This window comes from Macaca mulatta, chromosome 12 (assembly GCF_049350105.2).
Source record: "Macaca mulatta isolate MMU2019108-1 chromosome 12, T2T-MMU8v2.0, whole genome shotgun sequence".
Lineage (NCBI taxonomy): Eukaryota > Metazoa > Chordata > Mammalia > Primates > Cercopithecidae > Macaca > Macaca mulatta.
The window spans coordinates 62936232-62945216 of NC_133417.1; the positions used below are offsets into that span (position 1 = coordinate 62936232).

General features: G+C 37.3%; 1 pseudogene; it reads left to right on the forward strand.

The window, feature by feature from the left end:
* The first annotated feature begins 3807 nt into the window (after positions 1–3807).
* Positions 3808–4349, forward strand: LOC106992589 (protein tyrosine phosphatase type IVA 1 pseudogene; annotated as a pseudogene).
* Positions 4350–8985: the final 4636 nt, after the last annotated feature.

Here is an 8985-nt window from a genome sequence, read left to right on the forward strand (position 1 = left end):
TCCTTCTCAGGATGGCCTTGAATCTGGGTGCAGGTTTGTGGTCTGGCCTTTGGCCTATATGTCTGAGTTGTACCTGGACCCATATCGCCTCTGGGTGCACAATTTGGCCCTAGCCCAGGCCTCCAGTAGCTCACTGATTCTTTCACTGGCTTCTGTCCCTTTACTGAGGCATGTGGGAACTTTGGCTCCTCTCTCCCAGGGACAGGCACGTTGCATCCCTCAGACCAAAGCCTGTTTTTTAAAATGAAGTTTTATTGGAATATGGCCATACTTGTTTATGTACATACAGACTACAGCTGCTTTTATGCTAAAACAATAGTATTGAATAATTGTGACAGAGACTTTCTTGTCCACAAAGCCAAACATATTTACTGGTTAGCCCTTTACGGAAAGGTTTGCTGACTACTGCTCTCTTAATAGAACTTTCTATGATGATGGAGACATTCTTTCTTTGTGCTGTACAATGCAGTAGTCTTGAGCCATACATAGTTATTGAGCACTTGAAATGTGGCTAATGCAACTAAGAAAACACATTTTAAATTATATTTAATCTCGATTACTTTAAATTTAAGGAGCCTCTGTGGCCAGTGGCTACCATATTGGACAGTGTAGTTCTAGATACTGAATGAGCCTTGAGGAGCCAGGAATTCTACCTTTGGGTTTTCTCCCTAGCCATTTCTCTATTACTGCTCCTGGGACATGTATCCACATGCAAGGTTTTTAACCAGGGGTTTGCATCTTTCCTCAGGCACAGTGGGGAAAACATGCTATTAAACCCTGATGTGCCAGATTCTCCCATATCTAGCAAAGGTTAAATGTGCAGCACTATCTACCCTACCCCAGTGTTTGACCCAAGGATAGGACACAAAGAGAGAACTTTGTAGTACTCTCCTTTTTACACTATCCTTTGGGTCTAGGAGGGCAGGAATTCCCTCCTTTCTCATGTGGCTAGGACTTCCCTTATAAGATGCTCTATCTTCCTCCATGATGACACTGGTTTTTTTCCCATCAGAGGACTATCTGATGGATGAGGTGCAGAGATAGAAACCAGCTGAACTATAAGGGAGATCCATCATACTGGCATTCCAAAATACTGTTCTTGATAGGACTGCTGCATTACCTCGATTTATGAGAGGTGTGAAGCTTGACTATGCTCAGATTCATTGCACATTTGTTGGGTATGTGATACGTTTCAAGCACTTAATCCACTGTTAGGAAGAACACATTCTGCTCCCCCGCCCCCCTTTTCTGTTCTTCCCCTGCATCCCCAAGCTGACAAATACAGTTTCACAATCATCCCTTTGAGTCTGATTTCAGCAGTTGTAGAGGGAATACTTGCGATATAAGCATAGCTTTTTCTTGAATGATTTAACTTCTTTTTTTTTCTGAACAATTACCTTTTCTGGAGAGCCATTCTTGATTACCTCATTTAGGTCCACATCACTCACCTGTCCTCTTTCCCTGCTTTACTTTTCCCCAGAGCACTTCATCACCTGACAAACTCTGCGATTACCAGATGAGCTCATGTTCTGTCTCCCTCTTTACAATATAGACTACATGACAGCAGGAATTCTATTTGATTCATTGCTATATTCTTATTACACAGAGCAGTGCCTGACAGAAAGTAGGTACTCAAATATTTTTGAATAATTAAAAGAATCAAGATTATACCTTGTAGTATAACTTTGATGTCTGAAGACAAACCAGGAGCCACTCACCGCATGGTAGAGTCTGGTGTACCCCCTGGCTGCTTGCAACATGGCCGCCGCTATCTGGCGACGACCATCTCTGCCTCCTGCCCTGCAGCCCCTGCCACCACTGCCTGGGGACCAGCTGTAGGATTAGGCCAGCTGTAAGATTATTATACTTTAAGTTCTGGGGTACATGTGCAGAACGTGCAGTTTTGTTACACAGGTATACATGTGCTGTGGTGGTTTGCTGCACCCATCAGCCCATCACCTACGTTAGGTATTTCTCCAAATGTTATCCCTCCCTTAGCCCCCCATCCCCCGACAGGTCTTGGTGTGTGATGTTCCCCTCCCTGTGTCCGTGTGTTCTCATTGTTCAACTGCCACGTATGAGTGAGAACATGTGGGGTTTTTTTGTTTAATTTTTTTTTTTGGTTTTCTGTTCTTGTGATAGTCTGCTGAGAATGATGGTTTCCAGTTTCATCTATGTCCCTGCAAAGGACATAAACTCATCCTTTTTATGGCTGCATAGTATTCCATGGTGTATATATGCCAATTTTCTTTATCCAGTCTATTATTGATGGACATTTGGGTTGGTTCCAAATCTTTGCTATTGTGAACAGTGCCACAATAAACCAAAGTAGAATGATTTGTAATCCTTTCAGTATATACAAAGTAATGGGGTTGCTGGGTCAAATGGTAGTTCTAGTTCTAGATCCTTGAGGAATCGCCACACTGTCTTCCACCATGGTTGAACTAATTTACACTCCCACCAACAGTGTAAAAGTGTTCCTATTTCTCCATATCCAGCATTTGTTGTTTGCTGACTTTTTAATGATCACCATTCTAACTGGTGTGAGATGGTATCTCACTGTGGTTTTGATTTGAATTTCTCTAATGACCAGTGTTGATGAGCATTTTTTTCGTATGTTTGTTAGCCACATAAATTATTCTTTTGAGAAGTGTCTATTCAGATCCTTTGCCCACTTTTTGATGGGGTTGCTTTTTCTTGTAAATTTATTTAAGTTCTTTGCAGATTGTGGATATTAACCCTTTGTCAGATGGATAGATTGCAAAAATTTTCTCCCATTCTGTAGGTTGCCTGTTTACTCTGATGATAGTTTCTTTTGCTGTGCAGAAGCTCTTTAGTTTAATTAGATCCCATTTGTCAATTTTGGCTTTTGTTGCCATTGATTTTGGTGTTTTAGTCATGGAGTCTTTGCCCATGCCTACAACCTGAGTGGTATTGCCCAAGTTTTCTTCTAGGATTTTTATGGTCCTAGGTCTTACGTTTAAGTCTTTGATACATCTTGAGTTGATTTTTGTATAAGGTGTAACGAAGGGGTCCAGTTTCAGTTTTCTGCATATGGCTAGCCAGTTTTTCCTCAACACCATTTATTAAATAGGGAATCTTTTCCCCATTGCTTTTTTGTGTCAGGTTTGTCAAAGATCAGATGGTTGTAGATGTGTGGTGTTACTTCTGAGGCCTCTTTTCTGTTCCATTGGTCTATATATTTGTTTTGGTACCAGTACCATGCTGTTTTGGTTACTGTATCCTTGTCGTATAGTTTGAAGTCAGGTAGTGCGATACTTCTGAATAGGGACAGCTCTGGTCTGCAGCTCCCAGTGAGATTGACGCAGTAGGCCACCATTTTCAATGCATAAACACATTCCTCAGTTCTGTGGTGTTCTTGGTCACACATTTATGGAGTTTCTGAAGGGCAGTGGAGATTACTGCCAGGCACAGCACGACCTCTATGCAAACAAGGAAACTGTAGAAATTCATTACTACTCCACCAAGAGGCACCCAAAAGAGTGGTTATCCTGGACACAGAAGTGTTGTATTGAAACCCACAGGGCATTTTACAAGAGTTCTGACCTGGATGGGGTAAACCTCAGTGCATTTCCTTTCTGTTGCCTCGGTATTACTGGATTGAAGAATTGCTGCTTCTTGTTAGGAGGTTAGTTTCATTTATCATTACTTACAACTTCATACTCAAAGCACAGAGAATTTCAAGTGGAGTATATTGAAGTAGACTTCAGTTTCTTTACATCATTTCTATATTCAACTTTTAAAATTCTTTCATAACCCTATTGAGTGTCCTTTAACTAAATTAACATGGCTAGAATGAACCACCCAGTTCCTGTGGAAGTCACATACAAGAACATGAGGATTTCTTACTACACACAATCCAACCAATGTGTACTACACACAATCCAAACCTTAAACAAATTTATAGAGGAACTTAAGAAGTATGGAGTTTTCACAATAGATAAGAGTATGTGAAGCAACTTATGACACTGCTCTTCTGGAGAAAGAAGGTATCCATGTTCTCGATTGGCCTTTTGATGATGGTGCACCACCATCCAACCAGATTGTTGATAACTGGTTAAGTCTTGTAAAATTTAAGTTTCATAAAGAACCTGGTTGTGGTACTGCTGTTCATTGCATTGCAGACCTTGGGAGAGCTCCAGTACTTGTTGCCCTAGCATTAATTGAAGGCAAAATGAAAGATGAAGATGCAGTACAATTCATAAGACAAAAGCAGTGTCGAGCTTTTAACAGCAAGTAACTTTTGTATTTGGAGAAGTATTGTCCTAAAGATGTGGCTTCGCTTCAAAGACTCCAGTGGTCATAGATACAACTGTTGCAGTCAATAAAACTGGGGTCCCTGATGCTACTGCCTTGGAAGTGGAACTTGAGATAGGACCTGATTTGTTAGACATATTAGCCAACATGTTGGCTTAGTGATCAAGTCTAATGTAGCTTCCATAGGAGTATTGAAAGGCAGTTTTACCAGGTCACAAGCTAGATAGATTTGGCAACCTCTGTGTTTGGGTTACAGTGAACCTATTTGGACACTTGTCAAAAGATTCTTGCTGTTAGCATTTAAAATATGCTTGTCATTTGTACCAATTGACCTTTCCTGAAATCATGCCGTATTGAGTTATGTGTTGTTTAAATCTATTCCCACGCCAGAATCTTATCAATATATAAGAAAATTAGGAGGATTAGGTGCCACCTGGCACAATATTTGTATATTTTTAGTACCATACAGAACTAAAATCCTAGGAACTATGAACACTCTAGACCTTATGTAGTTTATTCCTTCAATCATTTCAAACATTGAAAGTAGGGCCTACATGGTGACTTGCCTGCTCTCTTTCATACTCGCATGTATCAGGTTTGCTTAACCATTGATTCTTTTTTTTTTTTTTTTTTTTTTTACCAAGTCTTACAGTGATTACTTAATGTGTTTCAATAAATCTTACTTTGTGCTGTTATGAAAAACCTCCATTTAAAAAAATCTACATTGTATAGAAGCACATGTCTTTAATGTCTTCAGACAGAAAGGCCTTACAGTTAATTTAATGTTTGCAATCTGAGGTGCAACTTCACAGGGAAGGCCTGAGAAAAGAATGGAAGAGGGCTATTCATTATTTTTAGCAAAATATTGCCATGGTCTTGTGCAGAGCATGTGGGATATGCCATTTAATTTAGTAAAATATTTTTTAAAGGTAGAGATGATTTGTTACTGTAGCTAAAACAATTCTTAATCATAAAATTTCTGAAATTCTTGTAATTTTTTCCATATTTATCAGAAGTTGTTTACCAACTTATTTTTGTTTGAAAGTGATTTTTTATTTCCTTCTCTTCCTAACCTTTCTTGCAAAAAAAGAAGTGGGTTTCTGCTAATGAACTGAGCAGACATCTAATATTTTATATGCCTTTCGAGCTGTGTAACTTAATATTTGGATACTTGATAATTTGTTTTATTATGTAATTGATAAAATAGTGATGTATATTAAGGTTAGTTCAACCATATATTTATACTGTCTGGGGATGTGTGGCTTTAGTTCTGTGGGAGAAATAATTTGTCAGTGTCCATCAGCTTGTAAAAACTTAATGTGAGAGCTTAAACATCTAAATAAATAGTGAAATGCATTTATCATTAAAAAACAAAAAACAAAAAAAAAAAAAGAGAGAGAAAAAGAAAACAAACCAAACTCCTTCCCTATCAGGAGTAAAAACAAAGAAAGACAAATGAGGTGAAGGAGATAGGGAATTCCTCTTCACTGCCTTTGTGGGGAGAGGGAGAAACAAAAGTTGTAAAGGAATGTGGAATCTTACCTGCATCAGGGATTGAAAAACCAAAACTTTGAGAAGATGAACGTGACCCATTATGGGCAGAGAAGATTTACAAATCAATGTGTTCAGATTGCCAGATTCCAAGTTTTTACCACGCCCATTTTTTACTTGTTTACAAACACTGTGTCCCAGAATAATTTCTGAAACTTACTTATTTACCTAAAATTTCAGTAGTTGTCAATGTGTGGAGGTGTCTTTTATTTTTAAATAAAATGATTAGACTGTGTACACTACAATGAGTACCTAAATTTTCAATGCCCAGACACCGATGAACACCCCCAACTATCAAGACCATCCAGGAAAACTTGACTTCACCAAACTGAATAAGGTACCATGGACCAATCCTGGAAAAACAGATATGTGATCTTTCAGACAGAGAATTCAAAATAGCTGTTTTGAGGAAGCTCAAAGAAATTCAAGGTAACAAAGAGAAGGAATCAGAATTCCATCAGATAAATTTAACAAAGAGATTCAACTAATTAAAGAGAATTGAGCTGAAATTCTGGAGCTGAAAAATGCAATTGACATGCTAAAACAATGCATCACAGTTCCTTAAGAGCATAATCAAGCAGAAGAAAGAATTAGTGAGCTTGAAGACAGCCTATTTGAAAATATATAGTCAAAAGAGACAAAAGAAAAAAGAATAAACAAAAATGAAGCATCACTACAAGATCTAGAAAACAGCCTCAAAAGGGCAAATCTAACAATATTGATCTTAACGCGAAGGCAGAGAAAAAGATAGGAGTAGAAAGTTTATTCAAAGGGATAATATCAAAGAACTTCCAAAATGTAGAGAAAGATATCAGCATTCAAATACAAAAAGGTGATAGAACACCAAGCAGATTTAACTCAAGGAAGACTACCTCCAAGCATTTAATAATCAAACTCCCAAAGACTAAGGATAAAGAAAGGATCCTAAAAACAGCAAAAGAAAAGAAACAACATACAAAGGAGCCCCAATACGTCCAGCAGCAGACTTTTCAGTAGAAACCTTATATGCCAGCAGAGAGTGGCATGACATATTTAAGTACTGAAGGAAACAAACTTTTACCCTAGAATACGTTTGATGAAAATATCCTTCAAGCATGAAAGAGAAATAAAGACTTTCCTAGACAAATGAAAGCTGAGGGATTTTATCTACACCAGATCTTTCCTACAGGAAATGCTAAAGGGAGTTCTTCAACCTGGAAAGAAAGATACTAACAAGCAAGAAGAAATCCTTTGAGGGCCAGGTATAGTGGCTCATGTCTGTAATTCCAGCATTTTGGGAGACCAGTGAGGGAGGGTAGCTTAAACTTAGATGCTTGAGACCAGCTTGGACAATGTAGTGAGACCTTGTCTCTCCAAATTTTTATTTAAAAATTAGCTGGATGTGGTGGCATGCACTTGCAGTCTCAGCTACTTGGGAGGCTGAGGAGGGAAAATCATTTGAGCTGGGATGCAGAGGTTTCAGTGAGCCAAGATTGTGCCACTGCATTCCAGCCAAGGTGACAGAGTGAGACCTTGTCTGAAAACAAACAAAAACCAAACAGAAAAGACATCATCTGAAGATAGAAAACTCACTGGTAATAGCAAGCACACCGAAAAGCACAGATTATTATAAAACTATAATTGTGATGTGCTTACTCTCTTAAGTAGAAAGACTAAATGGCGAACCAGTGAAAAATAATTACTATAACACCTTTTCAATACATAGACATTTCAATAAGACATAAAGAGAAGAAAATAAAAAGTTAAAAAGCTGGGGGATAAAGTTAAAGTGTAGAGTTTTTATTAGTTTTTTTTTTGTTGCTTGTTTATTTGTTTGCTTATGCAGTGTTAAGCTGACATCACTTTAAAACAATGGGTTATACGACAGTATTTACAGGCTTCATAACTTCAAATTTAAAAACATAGTATAAATATACAAAAAATAAAAAGCAAGAAATTAAATCATACACCAGAGAAAACCACCTTTAGTCAAAGAAAGTCAGGAAGGAAGGAAAGAAGGAAGAGAAAGAAGGAAGGAAAGAAGGAAGAGAAGATCTTCACATACACACACACACACACACACACACACACACACACACGGAAAACAAATAACAAAGGGGCAGAAGTAAGTCCTTATTTATCAATAATAGCATTGATTGTAAATGGATCAAACTCTCTAATGAAAAGACATAGGGTGACTGCAAGAATTTTTTTTTTAAAAAAGACCCACGTATCTGTTGCCTACAAGAAAGGCACTTCACCTATAAACACACACATAGACTGCAAATAAAGGGCTGGAAAAAGACATTCTATGCAAATAGAAACCCAAAGAAGAGCAGGAGTAGCTATACTTATACGAGACAAAATAGACTTTAAGACAAAGACTGTAAGAAGAGGCAAGGAAAGTCATTATATAATGATAAAGGGGTCAGTTTAGCAAGAGGAAATAACAATTATAAATATATATGCACCCAACATTGAAGTACCCAGATATAAAACAAATATTATTTGAGCTAAGGAGAGAGATAGACCCCCATACAGCAATAGCTGAAGACCTCAGCATCCCACTTTCAGCATTGGACAGATCTTTCAGACAGAAAATTAACAAAGAAACATTGGATTTAATCTATACTGTAGAACAAATGGACCTAAGAGATATTTACATTAGGGAACAATATAAATGTAAATGTTCTAAGAGAACATTTTTAATGTAATAAAAATGTGAATATTTTAAGATAACATTTTAGCCAATGGCTGCAGAATACACATTTTTCTCTTCAGCATATGAATAAGGATAGACCATATGTTGGGTCACAAAACAAGTCTTAAAACATTAAAAAAAAAAAAAAAAAACTGGAATAATACCAAGCATCTTCTCTGACCACCATGGAATAAAACTAGAAATCAATATCAAGTGGAATTTTGGCAACTGCACAAATAGATAAAATTTAAACAATATGCTCCTGAATGACCATTGGGTCAATGAAGAAATTAGGAAGGAAATTGAAAAATTTCTGGAAACAAATGATCATAGAAATACAACATACCAAAACCTATGGGATACAGTGAAAGCAGTATGAAGAGGAAAATTTATAGCTATAAGCACTTACATCAAAAAAGAAGAAAATCTTCAAATAAACAACCTAATGATGCATCTTAAAAAAATTAGAAAAGCAA